Below are 19,724 nucleotides of genomic sequence, written 5' to 3' on the forward strand. Positions count from 1 at the left end.
GCTCCTCAGTGCTCTCCAAGGAAAGGTGGGCTTGTTTCCAGCTGAGACCAACTACCAGCCTCTGGGCCCAGGCTGGCACAGTGGGCAGGACAGCCCCAAGCCCCTGCAGTTGCTTGTGGGTGTGCTCTGTATTGACAGAGAGCTCTGGAAGAGGGTAGCTGCCTCTGCCTGCTTTGTCCCTTCACAACTGCTTCCAAGGGCTTTGGGAACAATGCAGGACCATCAACACACGGAAGTTGCCAGCAAAGTGGGGTACTGCAGCAGGCTTGGGTGGTCCCTGTAGCATCTGCTGTTGACTCTCGAACTCCGAAATGTTGCACAGGAATCATGGGTGTTACCTTCTCACGCTTCCAAGTTTGACATCTACTGTGGGGATTTGTTAATCCATTGCTTTTCATATTTCACATGTTCCCCCTGTTCCCTCCCTAGCCCTGGCCACTCCCTCGGTTTCTCCCTATTTGCTCCTGTATCCCAACCCCACCCAGGGACCGCCCTTGGGCCCCTGACAAAACCACGCCGCACTCGGACCATGCTGTCCCTCTACCTCTGAACATTGCGGGGACAAGGTGTGATTAAAGCCATCTCAAACCCTCAGGAGAGACCCTTCTCTACCTTCTTTACCATCCACTGCGTTGTAACGCTGCCAGCTGCCAGAGCCAGATCGTAGGGCTGTCCGAATTGGACTCCGGGATGCGATTAATCGCATGGCCCTAGGAAACCCTCGCTGAGCTTTCAGGCCACAGCAGCCTGCTAGGCAGAGTCCAGCGGTTACAACAATCTACAGGCAGAAAAATAGTCTGAGAGCAACCTTCCACTTCCTCCTGCAAAAGGGAGGAGTATTCTGTGAGCAGAATACTAATGCCCTCAGAGTATTGAGCTATTCCTCCTCTCTACTGCCTGAGTGGGTGAGGAGTGCTCAGTGGCTGGGAGAAACTGTGTGGAAATTTTGTCCCTTGCTGAAGCCATGAGCTGAGAAGTGTCAGCAGGATTTCACCATTCTCCCCACTAGTTACCAAGGCTGCCCTGGATCAGATCAGCATGTGGCTGGTAAAGGATCCCATGACTCTTGCTGTGAGACCGTATTTGCTCTAGCAGAGCTTTTTCCTCCTTATACTCCACCTGCCTGCCAAGAGCCAGGATGGGAGAGCAGAGGTTTCTTACATTTATGCCACATGTTTACCCTGCTACACTTTCTGTTCTGCAACCCACAGAGGAAAAACAGAGCCAAAAACCCACAACAAAAAAGAAGCTGTTGTTAGAAGGAAGAAAAATTCTAAGCTGGAGTTTGCTAAACCTTTTCACCCTCTTGGAAGGAGTCTGAAGTGGGTGTGCTTGTACTTTGTTCTTGCTTTCTGTCTTAGCACAGCAGTGTTGATGCTGGATCTGTTCTTATTTGACTACATCCCATGTGCATGTCTATATACTCAGGGACAATGCACTCACATGAGACCTCTGTTTTCTGTCTACCCAAGACAGCAACCCCACTCCTGAAGCCCATTTTCCTTTTCTATCCACTGCTCTAAATATAACTACCAGCAATGCAGATGAGTGCACAAAGATCTCTGTAGAGTCAGAGGTGACTGACTTCCCAAGTCTGCACTAGGTCTTGCAGTGATGAGCTAAGTGTGGGAAATAAGGGATTTGGGTTAAGTCCAAAGGCTGGACCGGTGGACTTCTTCTTGACTACTTTCCTGCCTTTCACATGCATGAAATTATTTCCAAGAATTCTTGCTCCTTGATTTTTCCAAGGATGGAGGTATTGCTTAGAATAATTTTTGTAATTACTATACAAGGACAGAGGTACTACTGCTGTTTCACATATCTTTCTCCTCGCCCTCTCTAAAGGTGGGCATCATTATTAGGTTTTTCATTCAGCCTTTTCCCAGTTGCCGTGATATTCCACCATGGCTGATAGCAGCTTCATTGACATGAACTGATAACTCGTCTGGGTTAGTCATTCTCTAAGCAGTCCTTAAACCCCACATTTGGTCTTCCCACCTACTTCCAAAACCAAGCTGGTGAATACAGAGATCTGGGAGCAGGCTTTGCCTCTGAAAATGCTATAAAAATCCATTGATCACTGTATTTTTTTCCATATTGTCCAGTACCACAGTGTTTCCTCCATCTGTCAGTGGATGTGCATTTTCCCCAATTTCTAGAAAGTCTGTAGGGTCCTGTTGTACTACCTTTGATGATGTTTTCTAGTCTGATTTGTAGGTGGAACTTGGGCATGCTCAATACCACCTCTAACTACACAAGCAAGCAATGTTTACTACATTCTTTTGTTTTCTATTTTATTTCCCATTCTTACATGCTGCTTTTTTGTTGTTGGTGGTGTTTTTGGGGGGCTTTGGTGGGTTTGTTTTCTTTTCTTTTGCTACAAGAAGTGCCCTTTTTAGTCAAGCAGGACTTCTAGTTAAATTCCAATCTTCCTACAGAGGGGAATGCTTGGGATATTCAGGATGAACACTGTGAAAAACCCCTTCCCAAGGAGGGTGATGTAGCCCTGGGACAGCATACCGATGTCCTGGGGGTTTTGACACCTTGGGAGGTTTCAAGGGTTGATCAGTGGTTCCCAGGCTGTGTGACTGACACAGCAATAAACCAGCCCCTCAGGAGCTCCAAGCCAGAGCCAGTGGAGCAGCAGGACTGCAGTCCCTGTGTGAAGGGACACTGCTGCACCTGGGTCATGGACAATGCCAACAAGCCTGGAGAAGCCTGCAAGGTACTTCCAGGGAAAGAGCAGGGAGTCACACGGTTGCCTGTGCTTTCCAAACCTTCTTTACACTGCATTTTAATAACCAGAACTTGGCATGGTGTTTACACTGTGACCATCTGCCATGCTGCAAGAGAGAAAGGGAGGAGCTGTGAAGCTTTCCAAGGTTGTGTCCAACTCATCCAGAGCTGGCAGACAGATGCTAAGCCCATGTCTAGGAGCATGTGGAGGTGCTGCTGACTGTTGGCACATAAGACATCACATTAAGAGCTCACTGACCGTTTGTTTTTTTTTAAATCTTCCAACTTTCTAAGCCCCATCCAACCTGACAACAACTTAGTCAAAAAATGCAAAACATTCGTAGATTCATATGTGAAGAAGAGGCTGAAAAGTCATCCCTCCAGCAGCACCTGACCCAGCAAATGCCTGTTTTGTTTGACCAAACCACAATCTGGAAAGAAACAAAATTAAAAAAAAAAAACAAAAAAAAACCCCCAAACAACAACAGCAACAACAAAAACCAAAGAAAAACCAACAAAAAACCAAGAAGGCATAGCCACCATTTCTCTTTCCCATGGGATCTAGTGACCCCTTTAAGGGTAATGTGCTGACAAGTCTTCACAGGGAAGAGCAGCACTGATGAAGGGGCTCTGGGATCTGAGGTCACAACACTCCACAGCAGCATGTGTTCCAGCATTGTGGGAGAAGATGTCTCTGCAGTGTCATTGTTCTCCCCACTTCCAGAAATACTGTCAAAGATACATAGGCTCAAGGAAGAGTGAGATGTGCTGGAGACGAGACCAGGACTGGAGAAAATCTGCATTGAAGGGAAAAGAGATTATTCTTCTGCTCATGGTCCAAATTTCTTTGTCTTTCTAACTGTAGTACGACCAGGGCTGATGTGTTCTTACAGAGGAGGCAGTGCTATGGTCAGCCTGGGGGTCTTTATGAATTTAATACATTCACTCACTAATCATCAGTGCCTGGGGATGTGCTTGACCTAAGGAAGAACAAAGGCTGTGTAAGGAGATCAATGGCACAGGTGAGTGGGGTGTCAAGTGGTGGTGAAACAAGTCCACAGACGCAGCCTCAGAATGTCACAGAAGCATAGAATGGGTGGGGTTGAAAGGGACCTTTAAAGACCTTCCAACTTCCCTGCCATGGGCAGGGACACCTTCCCCTAGACCAGATTGCTCAAAGCTCCATCCAACCTGACTGTGAACACTTCCGGGACTGGGGCATCCATGTGTCTCCAGGTTTTAGAGGCATCATGTGAAACAGTGTCAAACTCTTTGTAACAAGTTCAGGTAGATGATACCTGATGCTCTGCAGAATAACCAAGTTTTGCTCATTGCGGGTGGAAAACACTGACTTTCTGCCTGTGTTTCTAAAACTTGCTTTCTCACCCAGCTGCTAGAAATTTGCCTCACATATTTACCGGGCCTGGGTGGTTTTCCAAACTTCGGTCTAACCAGGAATTTTACAAGGGAGCACGAAGCTAAGGGGACGAGCTGGATGTCTCTGAAGCAATAGGAGGAGGAAGACTACAGCTTCCACTTCAACTGGGCAAATCCCTGAGTGATGATAGAGTGTGAATTCAGATTTACACTAGCTTTGAGTAAAGGGATCGATCAAGAGCCCTCAAGAGATCCTTCCCTGCCATAATCATTCTAAACCACCATCATACCCTTAGAAAACACAATTACAGAGGCAGCAATTGACTGTGTTTTGGTGACCTCTAACTTACATGAACATCGTGGTACTCAGCAAGAATCCTGTAGAAACAAGGCCTCAGCACACCTTGTTGATGTAACAAGGATTGCCCAGACAACATAGAGAACAGGAGTAGAAAGTGGGATTTCTCAGAGAGATCTACTTAGCTGTCCTTGAAGTTGTGATCTCACTGCAGTGAGAGTTTCTGGTGGACAAGATGCCATCTGATTGCAGAGGTGGTGAGGGCCTTTAACATGTAAAGGGCTGCTGACTATCACAGTCAATGCTGGCTACTGCAAGCAGCAGGGCTGTGACAGGCTGATGTGGGTCTCTGCCTGAGAGTCTGGTCTCTGCAAAATTGCTGCTTTTTAAATCAGCATGTCTAAACCACTGCCACTGGCCCACCTTTGAAGCATTTTGCTAGGAAGTGCTCTGTCCCACGTGCGCTAATTATAATACTGCCCAAAATCATGATTAGACACATTGACACATACATATTAAAGCTTCATTGAGAACTGGAGCATTAGATGGGCTCAAAAAGCCATGCTCAGACATACTAATGGCACCATGCACCTGCTTCTACCAGCTCAAAAGCATTTTGCAACCAGGGAGATGATGAGAATATCCATCCTTAGAGATGTTCAAATGCCATCTGGACATGTCCTGGGTGACTGGCTCTGTGTGGCCTTGCTTGAGTAGAGGGCTTGGACCAGATGACCTCCAAACTTCCCTTCCAACCTCAGCTGCATGTGGTCCCCAGAAGAGCAGAGCTGTGTGGAGCAGAGGTGCCCACAGCTGTGGCACAGAACCCCCCAGAATCACACCACATTCAGCATCCTGGCACTTCTTCAAGGTGTCTGAGTTTCTAGACAGCTCTTCGCCCTTGTCCTCCACCCCCTTTCCTGCGCAGCACTGGCAGGTGTTGCTTTCCCACATCACAGCAGGTGCCTGACCCTGTTGCTCAGATGTGTTTCTCATTGCTCAGCTGCCGCTGCTTTTCTTTGGAACACTAAACACAGGCTCTTGCCCAGCTTTTGAGGCAGCACACCTAACCTGCTGCCAGTGAATTATTTATAGTCCTGGAGCCTCTGCTTCTGGCCTGTTCCAAAACTCTCAAGGCCGCTGCTGCTATCGTGCTTACATCACACATTAATAACAAGAGACACCTGGCACCAGAGGCCAGTTCACACACCAGGCACTCATAAGGAGCTGGCAACATGTATAACAGGCCACAACAGGGTCTTGGTATGCTGAGCATACACTGTTTTAGTGTAAAGGCTGGGACTGTTACCAGCAGCAGCAATGTCCTTCCTCGTGGAGCCCCAGGTGACAGCAGCAGATGGCAAAAAAGCAAATCAGAAATCTCAGAGCAAAAGCTCATCTTGCAACAACACAGCAAAGCTCACTGTGGGACTCTATGGGAAGAGGGCATACTTATTTTGAAACTAAGCCAGTTTCTCCTTTTTCACAAGGATATTCAAGACGAGAGCATCTGAGCGGTCTGTCCAGGATGCAAGCACCAAAATGCAAGCAGCCTGTCCAAGGACACTGAATGGTGATGCAGAATAAAAGGGACACTCACTACTGAGGGCTTATGATGGCTCCTGTGTTGTTACCTCAGGAAATGTGTGCTGCTTTTGAGTCTTGACTTCTGGTATCTGTTAGGAGCTGATGGTGATTGTGGTCTCTTGTGTCTCCATTTTCTTCATCTCTGCTCCTCTTCTGGGAACCATTAAGAAATACTTGCTGCTCTTTGTCTTCTTATCAGGATGCTTCATGTCTCGTCTTCCAAACACTATTTTTAATGGCTTCAGTATATCCTCCTTTAGGCTGTCACATATTTGACAGCATCCCTGTTTTGGAGTGGTCTGGAAAGCAGCTGGAACTCGTAGACAGCTAATGCAGATGACATCCATGACTGCCCACCCTATGGCTGCTCCTGCCACTTGTTCCTGCAGGTGCTCCTGCACCCACATACTCTCCATTCACACCAGTCAATGTTTTCCTTGAAGAATAAAGAAAACCAGCATAGGATTTCCATGAAGATAAAAGAAGTAAGGGCAAGAGAACAGTTTGCCCCTTATACAAATGTCAGTTTGACACTCAGGATCAACAAAGAGGCTGAAGATTGCTACCACAGTCACCCATGAGGCACAGTACTGTCAAATAAACTTGTTTTCTTCTATTTTTCTTCCTTAAAACAAATACACAAACCCCCCCAATAAAACAAAGCAACCAACACAAAAGAATAAAAAGCAAGCAGCACAGGATTACTGCTTCAATCCTATAAAGGGGACGGTGTTTCTGTTATATAACCGGATTTCCTCAAAGCATTTTTTTCACTTAATATCACATGATGCTTCGGTAAGACCCATGTCTTAAACAAAAGAAACAGGAGTTTAAAAATGGTCTGGTGACCTTTCAAAAAGTAGCTGTTACAAAACCTTTAAGAAGTTTGCAGATGGCAGAAACATGGTGGCATGGCAAATAATGTCTCTGTGTTCCGGGAGGCTCTGGATTGAACCAAATCATTACAGTTTGTGAAATAAACTTTAATAAATTACAGAAATGTAACCTGGAGACAAATAATGTCAGATGTGAGATCTGCCTTGGAAAGCAGTCTTGCTGAGAGATTGAAGTGTATCTGTGGGTAACACCATGAGCTCTTTGTGCTGCAGTTAATAAGGATAATGCAACCTCCAGCTGTAAGAGTGGGTAACAGCATTAGAAACAGACAGCTTTTGCTTCTGTGCACAGCCCTGGTAGGAAAAGCAGTTGGTTGCTGTCTGTATTTCCAGAGGAACAAGGACACATGCATATTCAAAGAACTGCAGAAATGAGCAGGAGCGCTACAAAAGTTCACCTTATGCTGCACGTGCAAGAGGGAAAGAGTGTCTCCAACCCCTGTTCAGAGGTGCAGCGCAGCAAAAGGGAGAAGGCTGTAACAGTCCCCTCTAGCCTTACGTCAATAAAGTCTCTGCTGTGCTCCTCCCTCACACGGGGTATGTCTCTGGGGAGCAGGCATTGACAACTCTTCAGGAAAACTTCTGTGTCTCTTATGTTGCAGCAAGACTATAAACCAGGGCTCAGGCTACAGAGCTGGACACTAGGGAGGAGTCAGGAAGAATGACCTCTGGCCAACTGCATTTTGTATTTTAGATCCTTACCAATGTTTTGTGAGAGAGGAAAGTGCTGAGCAAGTTTGAAAAGCAGTGAGTTAAAATGACCAGTGTGAGCAGTATGCTTGAATGGCACAGGGTGGACAAGCAAAGCTGAGCATACCTATGAGCCGAGATAGAACTGCAGATCTGAAGCCATTCCTTTGGGTGGATAATTTCACTTCAAAGGGCTGAAATTATTAATTCATAATGTTGTCTCAATACTCAAGGCATTTCCTTAGTTTCTGTGTGCAGAGTATGAGCCCCATCACTTGAGTGTGTTGGGGAAAGCCAGGTGAATGCCTTGCATCCGCCTGCCTGAGCACTGTCTGTCCATCTTCCCTTCTGCAGGTTGTCCAGCCAGTCAACCTTTTTTTTAACATAATTTATTTTCCAAGCTACAGATATGCACAGTCCTGGGATATCAACCTTGGCTCTGACAAATCCCTTGCCGCCTGTCAGTGAGAGAACAGCCCCTCTGCAAGTGTCAGGTGCAAAAGCCCCAGTGTGGGGTCAGCAAAAGTGGATGCAAACATTTGGTTTTAGCAAACAAATTCTTCCTGAACTCCAAGCCAAGAGCAATGCAGCTTTTTCTCTGTCCCTGGGAGGAGGGGACAAGACCCTGGAGCCCAGATGTTTTATAGCAGAACACTTATACAAAGCTTTCAGTAGTCTGCCAGAGGAGTGCCACGTGGCCAGATAGATGTTAAGCAGAGCTGGTCCCTGAGGGGATTGGTGGTGAGACGGAGAATCTTGGCAGCTGAGAGCAACATAGCCCAGGACCGGGAGAAAAGCAGATAAGCCCCCAAAATCCCTGCAAGAGTGCAGTACAACTACTTGGCTTTCCACAGAAATGCCTGAAACCTGCACGCGCTCTTAGTGAAAGAGCCTTGTGACCAAAAATCCAGAGGAAGCCCAGTTGGTGGCTCCAAAGGAGAGGAGCTCGGCTAGCTCATTTGCAGAGGGGAGTGGGAACAGATGCCCCTCTACCGCCCTGACCCCTCTAAGGTGTAGTTCATCTTCCCTTGCACCTGCCCCAGAGCTGCCTCCCCAGCCCCACCAGCAAAGCTGATGTTAAGGCAGCACTGTGTCACCTGGGGCAGAGGGAGATGGGCTGAAGAGTCTCATCCTAAACAAGCCAGGAGCCACAGGAACTTGCACAGTTGTCAAATCAACCAACTTCTCCTTATCTCTGTTGTGATTATTTCCTCCCCCTGCTGCATTCCTTGAATAGCAATACTTGTTTTGGAAATTCCTCTCCCCAACAGTTTCTGGCTGGAAATCTTGGAGGATGCAGGAGCAGCCTGGTGTCAGAAGTCGCACTTACCCTGGATCTGTGTGACAGGCTGCCCTGCCCACGTGGACCCACAGGGGTGTCTGGGGGAAGCAATACCACAGTCTGGCAGCTGCTGAGGATGTCAGTTTTGTTTTTATTGTCTCATAACTTACAGCCCCTCTATGATTGAGCACCTTGCTGCGCAGCAGTGGTGGCACAGCAAAGCAACTCACTCCTTCCAACCCTGCTGCTCCAACTCCAAGCCTCTGCCTTGGCTTCAGGACTGTGCAAACCAAAGGAGAAACTACCTCCTAAGTACTGCAGCTCAGCAGAAGGGATCTGGCAGTACTGCTGCCAAGCCCTTTGGCATGTTTTGCTCTCTCTGGTGGCCACCATATGGTATTTCATGTTTTGCCCACTAAAATATTCATATCTGTACTGGTTGAGAGGAGACATGCAGTTACAGGTGAGTCTGTGAGCATGGGTGTTTTGGAAAACAGACAGTGATAAGGGGGGCTCCTGGCCTGTGTTTGAATATGCTGGCAGGAAGACTAGTCTTTGGGCTGAAAACTGCATTCTCGGAAGTCAAATATCAAGGGAGGGAAAGGGGCTGTGGCATAGTTGCATGCTTTTCAGCCCCGGACAGCTGCTTGGTGTCCGGGTCCCCTCAAGAGACAGTTGCAAGCCAAGTACACAGGGAACATCCTGACCCAAATAGGACTCAATAGGGAAAAGGGGTTTTGGCACTGAACTGGGCAGATGTGCTCTTAACCTTAGCCTGATGCCAGCAATAGCTTGCATGATTAGAAAGCAGATCAGTTTCACAGATCAGGGGCTTGTCTGACATGTTTCTGGGGAGCAGAAGACCCAGAATGTGCTGAGGCACAGGACAGAGCCATGCTGCAGCACATACAGAACTCATCCCCACCTCTGAGACCCTGGACAGGCTGAAGGAGGGACACCCAGGTCCGTCACTATGCACACACAGTGAATGCACACCTCATGCCAGCAAAGACCATGCAGATGTCTACAGGCCAGACTGCCTGGGGGCACTGCTCTCAGGACCCCCAAAATCCACCTGCTACAAAGCTGTACTGCTACCAGCAGACTGTGGACTTCTGCTTCAGCCAGAAACAGGCACTTCATCCCCATGGAAGATCCCTAAAGTAAGAGAGCAAGTCCTTTGAACTGCAAACTGACCCAAATGGGTGAGCAAAAAGAGATGGGAAACAGCCTGCAGAGCACCCAGAAAGCCAGACAGCATGGAATTGGATCAGAAGCTGAAAACCTTTGGCCATACCTACACTCTCTCTCACCTGCCCAAACACTGCGTTGTGCTGTGGGTCCACACTGCGTATGGAACAACATCTCTGTGTATCTTACCCTGGGCCTACTGTACCTGGTAAAACATCATCCTGAGGATCCTGTATGTCTCTGTTCATACAGGTGGTTCTGCAAGGTCCTTGTGCATAAGAAGGCAGCGGAGACATCTTGCACTGGAACACAGGACAAAGAATAAGGCTGCTGGGCTAGGGATGTACCCTGGCTCCAGGGAAATCTGGGTAGTTTTGGAGGTGAAAACCCCATTATAGGAGTGTCAGTCTTGTGCGTCAGTGTGTACAGACAGACAAGGCAGGGGGTTGGGGATGGACATGAGCCCTGAGGGATGGACATGGGACAGGTTTTTCCACATTGTGCTTAATTTGAGCTGGTTCCTGCTAGCAATGCTGTGATGCATCCAGAGGAAGCAAATGACCTTTCTCAGAGGAGTTTCATGTTTCAAGCACAGCTTGCTCCCAGCACACCAGTATTTATGAAGCGCTTACTGGTCTCAAAATAGAGCACATAGAGAAACACTGGGGGCTTTCCCACATCCTTATAGTGCCATTTGACACTGGTTGTGCTGTACAGGGGGACACAGTGAGCTGGTAATTTGAATCTGTTCCCCCATTCATCGGAAGAATGCCCCATCAGAAGAAAACATGTTCTGCTGCACAGGTAAGACTGACCTTTATTTTTAATGCCAGAGAGGTTGATAGTGCTCAAATGACTAGTTATGTCTTTTCTCAGACCAGGGAGGGGGAGTTACCTCTCCATTTCTAATTGGATTGGTTTTGGCCATCCTAGCAGAGATACCGAATCTCTTCTTCTCACTGTGTTTGCTCCCAAATTGCAGCTGCAAAGACAAACACAGTTATCTCTGTGCCTAAGGGAGAACCATGCTTCAGTTCTCCTGCCAGCCAGGAAGTTTGAGCCAGTGTGTATCTGGACACAGCATTTTGCACACTTGCACAGCCCCAGCCAGAACATGGCAAGAGCGCAAGCAGATATGCTTGGAAGAAGCTGAAAGGAGCTTCATGCTAAGGAGAGCACTCATCCTTCAGGTGGGCATGGGCAACCCCCATTCTTCAAAAGGGATCCCCACATTTAACTGTGAGAAAAACTGATTTGATCCTCTCTTTGATATATTTCCTGCCCTCAGGGTAGCTCAGACCTTATACACACTACCCTTTCCTACCCCAGTGTTGTGTTTTCATGTGCCATACCTGGAACAAATCTCCCAGCCATGGCAGCAGGCAGGTACTGACTCAGGCCTGCAGGCTGCTATGGAAACCATAGTCATCATGCCTGAAATGTCATCATACTCCCTTTGCAAACCCTTAAAACCCAGGGTAAAAGTCAGCTGTGGCCCAAACCCCTGACTGGAAGGCACAACTCCAACCCACTACCAGCAGCTGAAACTGCAGAGAGAGACTCACCCTGGCACTGCTGCCTGTGGGAAAGTGAGAAAGCCCTATCCTTGCCACTGTCTCTCCCACCAGCCCTCTGTTGGCAGGCACAGTAAGAGGGCAGACGAGGCTGGTCTCAGCTTCAAGAAGGGCTTTTTCTGTTTCAGCTCCAGCCCCACCACAGGCTCCAGTACTGAGTTTCTTTGCTACTTCCCCACTCAGTCTGAGTCACAGATGCCTCCCCTCCCCAAGACTCCTTCCTAGTGGGCACACAGTGCTTTGTGGCCTTACGTCTCACTGCTGTCCCTGTATGCCCAGGGAACCCCAACATAAAAAGGACACGGACCTGTTGAACTGACTCCAGAGCAGGCCACCAAGATGATCAGAGGGACGCCTCTGCTATGGAGAGTCCAAGTGAGTTGGAGTGTTCTGCCTGAAGAGGAGAAGGTTCTGAGGTGACCTTGTAGCAGCCTTCCAGTACCTAAACGGGCTACGAGAGAGCTGAAGAGGGACTTTTACAAGAGCACACAGTGATAGGTGAAGGGGAAATGGCTTTAAACTGAAAGAGGGCAGGTTCAGATTAGGTATTAGGAAGAAGTTATTTACTGTGAGGGTGGTGAGGTACTGGAACACGTTGCCCAGAGAGGCTGTGGATGCCCCAGTTCTGGAAGTGTTCAGGGTCAGATTGGATGGAGCTCTGAGCAACCGGGTGTAGGGAAAGATGTTCCTGCCTAGGCGAGGCTGGGATGGGGGGAGGGGCGGCTGGACTGATTGTTAAGTTCGCTTCCAACCTAAACCATTCTATGATGCTGTGATGCCCCACTGTTGAGTCGCTCGTGCTACTTTAACACTGCAAAGATGCAGGGCTAACAGTCCTTCAAGTGACTGTTGTCTGGTGGCTGCTGAAGGTACCAGCCACAGCAAACCTACCTGGAGAGGGGGGGTCTCATGATTTAGCCTATTTAGATATATGTGCCTTCCCCAGAGAGACAAAAAGAGGGACAACAGCTGTTGTCAGATGACATAACGTTTCACCGTTTGGGTATGTGAACCAGAAAGATAATTAGTTCACAGCGGCTGCAAAAGTCCAGCCTGCAGGTGGATCATTAACACCTGATTGATTTGGCTGCCTCTGGCAAGGGGCCCGTGAATCATCTGAAAATGTGAGAGTGCAGGGAGAAAGAAAAGGCCACATAAACATCACTTCAGGAATTGAGGCTGTGAAAAAGTAACCTGGGCACTTCCCAATACAATTAACCTCAGGTGCAGCCTTTAGGGAAGACTGAACGCATGCCGCCCCTGCCCTCACTCTGGCTGCTTCCCGATGCCTTCTGGCGGTGCTGCGTCCTGCCTGAAAACACAGGAGATAGGTAGAGGCGACTCTGGGTGAAGCCCCACGCGCGTTTTTCTGCTCCGTTTCCAGAATGACGGTAGGAGGAGAGTGGTCTGGCCCCAGGAGGGTCTGGCCCTTCACTTAGGGGCGCCTCCCGTTGCTGTGACCCAAGCTGAGCCATCCCCGGGCAGCACTCTCCACCCCTGTACCACACCACAGGTCCAGCTCATGCACCAGACCTACGTGGGGACATAGACCCAACCCAGCCCCTCCACGCGTCCCTGAGACCTGCTTAGCTACCATGCAATGTGTCTCTGCACCAGCATTTCTTCCTGCCACATCTCCTCAGTTCCAGCCATGCTCATGGGCAAACTGCTCTACCCCAGCTCACCACAGCTTCATTCCCCTTGGGAAGCTGACTCCTCCCGGGTCTACTCCTTCTTAGGTCTCAGTCCTAGGAATCCTGACCCAAGGATGCCCAACCCGTTGGACATCTTGAGGGTAATTAATTACCCATGCTGATTATGCATTCCTGGTTGACTAATATCCCCCAAACCAAACACCCATCTGTCTTCACATTCAAACATAGAAATGTTTCTCAGACCTGGTGTTAATAAATGTTACTGATTTGCATTTGGGAGAACAAGAGGAAGACTGAAGAAGAGAAAAGGGGAGATGGTTCTTCTATAAGCAAATCTTTCTGTCATAAAATGCCTAGTTAGCTCTTGAGTCCTCTTGTATCTGTGTGCAGAGAGGAGACAGATGTTGCTGATGCTCTGCTGTATTAGGTTTTGGTCCAAAATTTGTGCCTGAACCTGATTAAACTGAAATCTCATAGCTTCTCCGAAGTATTCCATCTATGGTAATGTGAATACACTACACAAAAGGGTCCAGAGAAGAAAAAGCTTCACCATTCTGGCATTTTTGGGCTAAGAATAATTACCCACAGAAAAAACTTCAGAACAAGGCTCTTATTATAATACTGAAGAACTGTATCTTCCATCCCCTCACTGGGCTGACTTGTAAGTGAGAATAAACACAAAAACCAGGACAAAGGGATAAATTTAATTCCTATGTTTGGGGGATTTTTGTTGGAAAAATAAAGCATTAAGGAGTTCCTTTGTTAGCAAAGAAACTTCTGCTTCTTTTGTGAGCAGCTTCCATGTGGTCGTTGGTTGCACATGAGTAAGTGATTATCCTGTTTCAGTAACATCCAGGAAACTCTGAAAAAGCCCAAGACATAATGCCATTGCAATGTCTTAACAAATCAAATTTCTAACCCCTGCTGTCAGAGTTACAGTAGTTCTGGGACTACAATAGAAAATAAGGGCAGAGCTATAAAGATCCCCCTTTAGGGGAAATAAGCAACTTCTGCTAGTGTTTAAAGCTGTGGCTGCTGCTGCACAAACAGCTCACGGCAGAGACTGTTCCAGCCATTTCAGCAAGCCCTGCTTCATGCAACACGAGATGGTATGATAGTAAGAAACCCATCCAGCAGGAACCACAGTGGTATTGGAAAGAGCGACACTGGAAACATGTTGTGGCCAAGGACCCCAGGCCTTCAGAGAAAATGCCACCTAGCAGCAGCAAAACATAAGAACAAGCTGAGGGACAGTAGACAGTGCCAAAAAGGTGCCATTTTGACTTAGAAAAGAACAGGCTGTGTTCTAAGACTCAACCTAAACTTTACCTCACCAGCATACTGGAAGTGATGGCCCTGGGAGGAAGCAGAAAGGACAGTGCTGCTGGTACCCTGCACCCTGGCACAGCTCTCTCAGCTGCCCCATCCAGGTAATGAATTATTTAGGCCATGCCAGCAGGCTGTGTGTTGTTCATTCCAGTGCCTAACATACAGCAAGACATCTTGCCTGCTGTTTTCTGCTAGCATGCCTGCCTTCAGTCTCCCTGCTTAAACACTTGGGTTTCCACCGGTCTGACTACCTGTAACCTCAGCAGTTTTGCAGAGGGCTGTTAAAGAATCTCTCTTGAACTTCGCCAGCATCATTATCCATTTCTCCTTACTGTAATGTATCATCTTGAAAAGCTTTTTGGAGTTGCAGCTACACAAGAGTCTCCAACACCCCTCCACTGGGCTGGCTGTGGTCCTCCTTGCACAGCTTAGTAAGCAGTTTGCATTATACACAACGAGAATTACTTGTGGCCCATGTTCAAGCTCTTTTAACAGTTACCTCTAAGTCCTATCCACCAGTCATTTCTCAGCCTGGACCAATGCTCAGGGTTATTCCTCCCTCACCTCTGACACTTCTGCTTGCTGAGCTCTGTAGAAGTCCTGGTGGTCCAGTCCTCCTATTTAGAGCCTCCGGACCGCGGCTCTGCCTTTCAGCATGTCAGCCTCTCCCTCATAATGATTATTTCCAGCACTGTAAAAAACAGAAAAAGGATATGTAAGGATATATCTGCGTATATATGTATGTGTGGTGAGAGAGAGACGTAGAACATTCCTGTCTTCTAGAACTTAATCTTTTGTCTGCACACATGTACTGTTGCACTTCTGGTTTTTTATGGTCCCTGGCAAAGAAATACTTCCATTAAAAGCAATAAATACAAAAATACTCAACAAACAAAAAAAGTACATAACAGGAGCCAAAGTTTTCTTGAGATTCATACCTGTAGATGCCAGTAACCATCTGGGACCTTTACTGGATCCTCTGCCAACTCCATGGCCTCTGTGTTGGAGTGGTGCTGTGATTTGGCCAACAACCACAAAAGGCCCCAGGTGATCAAAGGAGTGATACTGGATAGCAACCTGCCCTTTTGGTAAAGCTCTTCTAATAGTTAATGAAAAAGGCTCTGTACAACCTTCCCACCCCAACAGTACTCCTACTATGTCAAATTTGTTCTCAAAAAATTCTTGTTTAGAGGAAAATGAACAAAACCTTAGTACACCTGCCATTACAGCAGAATTCTGTGAAAATTTAGGTTGGAAAGGAACCTCTGGAGATGCCCAGCTCCAAAGCCCTCCTCATAGCAAGGACAGCTTCAAGGACTTGCATAGCCAAGCTGGGAAGTCTCAAAGGTCTCCATCAGGTCTCCTTTCCTTGTAGTGCAAACATCAGACTCACAGCCAACACCCATTGCAAGGTGTGCCTCCTCAGACACCCTCAGCATAGGCAGGCATTGTGGGTGTGCTTATTGCCTCTGTTCCAAGTACAGAAATCCACCACCCACGCTGCCACAACTTGGGTAGGCAAATGTACAGCGCACCAGGGAGGGAGAAGGTCTCCACCCCAGGGGAGTGGTTCATGGACATGGCTGCACAAAGCCACAGCTGCCCTGACCTCATTCTGAGGAGAGAGCTGCTGTATGCCAGGGCCGGAGACCTTCATAATGCCCTGCTGGTGTTTGTGCTGCTGGGCCCCATGCGACCTTACATGTCACCCTGGGCTCAGCTGCAGCCCCCGGCCATTCTGTGCAGGTGACAGCAGGAGGAGTTGTGTGCGCACAGAGGTGCACCGGGGGCTGCACATTTCCAGCCCCTGTAACCTCTGAGCTGAGCTGCTTCACATTACTCATCCCTAGTATGAATGGAGGGGTGTGAACTGGAGACTGACAGAGGCTCCACCATCACCAGCACTGCTGGGGGTCTGAAAGCAGTCAGGTGAGACAAATTGGTCATAAAAGCAGTGGTGAAGGTGCTTTACTAAGTTACTCAATGAAGCATAAAACACGGTCTATGGTACACAACTGAAGTTAAATCACTAGGTATTGCCTACAGCTTCTCACATTGCACAGATAAAAGAAAATCCTGCCTAGGTGCAAATGCCTGCAAAGTTTGTCTTCGTTCTGCGATGGGTGCAAACTGACCCCCCTGGCAGCTGTGTGTTCCCACCTTGGCTTAGAAGGTATTCTGCAGGCAACTGCTTTGTTTCTTCTGCAGTCAAATAGCTGGCTTTCCTCCCTTTCCCAGGAGGAGCTGGGCTTCCACCACTCGGCTTCGGGTTCTGACTGTGAAAACAGTAAGAGGAGGGTGCCAGCAGATATTTCCAAGACTCTCAGATTTTGACTTCAGCCCCTTGTGAGGTCTACGTGTGTGCTTCCCAGTGACAGGGACAGGATACTCAGGGATCTCATCCAGCCACCCTGCTGCATGATGATATTACAGGTATTGATTAAAAACCAAACAGACCACTTGGAGTTGAAGGGTTGTTCGAGTCAACCAGTTGTATCTTGTCCACTCTGAGGCTACACACAAAGCAGCAGGAGGACACCAGTTCCCATGCTGCCTCCACAGCCAAGCAGCAGTACAGGCTGCTGGTCTGTCTCTGACCCGCTGGCAGTCCCTCCTGTCAGCCCATCCTGGAAAAAACGCCTGGTGAGTTCCCCCCCACGCCCCGGCCAGGCTTCTACACAAACAGGTGAGAGGAGCTGTGGTTGTTGCGCACTCCTTAATCTGGGAGAAAGTACCCTTCTCCAGTTGGACGCTGCCCATCCTAAGGGACAGCAGCTGGTCTCTTGCACTGAACCCTGCAAGAAACACCCAGAGGTAGAGACACGGCCAAATGAGGGACAAGCAGCTTGGACATTTTGAGTCACCAAGACTGCTTTTGTTTGGAGTACCAGGGACAAATGGCCTGAAGGGACAGCTCTTGTTCCCAAAAGAACAAGAAATTCCAGCTACCTGGATGCTTTCTTGTCATGGGGCACAGGGCAGTGTGGTGGCCAGTGTGTGCTGTCAAGCCCCAGCCCGCCAAATCTCCAAACTGGGTGCAGATTCAGCCTCGCTGTGCTGTCAGAGAGTTTGGTTTTCTCTAAAGCCAAGCCCCATCATGGGCAAAGGCATTTCACACTGGTGACAGAGCAGCAAGACCACTGCTCCTGGAGTGCAGACTGAGTGTCTTGCTGGTGCTGATGATCTCAAGGCAAGGACTGGGACTGGGGCTAACCCTGAAGAAAGGCTGCCACGTGCCAAGCCACAAACACCATTTCCTGTCCCTTCCTTACTTCTGCTCCTCATTTGATTGCCTCTTGCCTCATTTGTAAAAGCATCCAAGGGCCCTGCCCAAGATTACAGCTTGGAAGTATAACACAGGCTGCAAGTTAAATACACTCAATCCTAGCAAATATCACCAGGGAGTGTCGTTACTCGTGATTAGTCTACAGTTACATGGAAATTAGTCTTCTCACAGTTCTCCCTTGTCTACAGTCCTTAAAAATGAAAGATTAATTTCTTGAATCAATTTTTGCCTGTGAATAACAGCTTTTCAGCCTAATTTTTAATTTCACTTCTAACCTTGAAGCAGTTTTGACATGACTCACACATTAAAATCACTCAAATGGCTTGGAAAATCCAGCTTCTAAAATAAGGCTGTAATGTGGCCTCCCCCTCCAAGGTGATACAACCGAAGTACACCGTGCCACATTTTGCTTTCACGAGGCCTTCTCTGCTCTCTATGCGCCCAAATCCATCCCTGTCTGTCCTCGCATCAGAAGCTGGTGTAGGACTTCAAAACCATGCAGATTAGAACCACAGCAACCACCTCTGTGAAAACTCTGCAGGGGTGCTTGTGGCTTTATAATGCATCTGTGCCCCTGCATAGCTGCCTATGTGGCTTCTGCAGACATTTTCTGCTAATTGCATGTGGAAACACTACTTGGAAGCTGTCCTCTCTGGGAACCCCAGCAACTGCCTGCCATCTGCAAGCTGTCCTGGATCTCATCTTGCCCTCACTGCAAACAGCAGAAAACCAACCTGCATGAAGCAGCCTCAGGTCAGCTAGCTGCTCCTCACAGCCTGGGCAAGGTGCCAGTGCCTCCAAGATGTCCAAGGCAGGAGTCAGCTGGGCAGATGAACTCAGGTGAAGCCAGTGGGCAGTCTGAGCATGGGCCCTTTACATGCTGCTGCAGACTCCCATATAGGCACATGTGAGGATCATGAGGCAAGCTGGAGACTCCCTATCACCAGCTGTTAACCCAAACCAGAGCTCAGCCCCTGCTGCGGCCGGATCCAGTCCCCTTTCCTGCAGCTGTGGGGCGGGCTTGGTATGAAACAGGATATGAAACCTCCAGCCTAAGGACTGCAGATGGGCACTAAATGTAGGTGTAGGAAATCTCTGACCACTCTTGGGCCATCCTTTCACCCTCAAAAGGAGAAGTAAGGATGACTCCAGCTCTATATACACTCTCTGCCAGTCACCTTTTGCAGCAAGGCCACCTTCCAGGGAAATAGTAGTTCCGACTGCTCTTTCTGAATCCCTGGCCAAAAGTGGAGGAAACCCTGGGCAGTTCTCAGGACCCTTGCCAACCCACTGCACACACATCTGTTGGAAAGGGGATTTCAACCCATACCAAGGAGAGATAAGAAAAAGCCCATAACTAATACCAACTGGTTGCTGTGTTTCGGGAAGAAGGCCTGTCACCAGATGAGATCTCAGCAGGTTGAAGGAAGGGGCCAGAAGCAACTTTGCCAATTTCCACACAGGAGAGGTGATTCTTCCTCACCACTTAGTGCTGCTAAAGACTCATCTCACTACTGCATCCTGCAGTTTGGGCCTACCCAGTACAAGGAAAACACTGACGAACTGGAGAGAATTCAGCAGTGACCACCGGAGTGGTGATGAGGCTGCAGCACAGGGTCTATGAAGAAACATTGAGGGAACTGGGCTTCTCCAGCCTGGGGAAGAGACTACTGGGGATTTCTCACAGGGGTCATCCACTTCCTGAATGGTGGTCATGGAAGAAATAGACACAGACTCTTCCAGAGGCAGACAAGGACAGGACATGGGTAACAAACATGCTTCAGGATGGGGCATTCCAACTGGGCATGAAAAAATTCCTCCAC

At 48.3% G+C, this 19,724-nt stretch overlaps 1 long non-coding RNA gene across 2 annotated transcripts; it reads left to right on the top strand.

Moving 5' to 3' along the window:
* The first annotated feature begins 10,750 nt into the window (after positions 1 to 10,750).
* On the top strand, positions 10,751 to 17,138 carry LOC309584955. 2 transcript variants are annotated; one of them, XR_014227272.1, is made up of 3 exons: positions 10,751 to 10,861; positions 14,624 to 14,716; positions 16,854 to 17,138. It is a non-coding gene; the product is annotated as an uncharacterized lncRNA (long non-coding RNA). The 2 variants fall into 2 exon arrangements; XR_014227273.1 differs by lacking the exon at positions 10,751 to 10,861 and adding an exon at positions 11,934 to 12,006.
* The last annotated feature ends 2,586 nt before the right edge of the window (positions 17,139 to 19,724 follow it).

The sequence above is a fragment of the Coloeus monedula genome (assembly GCF_965178545.1).
Source record: "Coloeus monedula genome assembly, chromosome: Z".
NCBI lineage: Eukaryota > Metazoa > Chordata > Aves > Passeriformes > Corvidae > Coloeus > Coloeus monedula.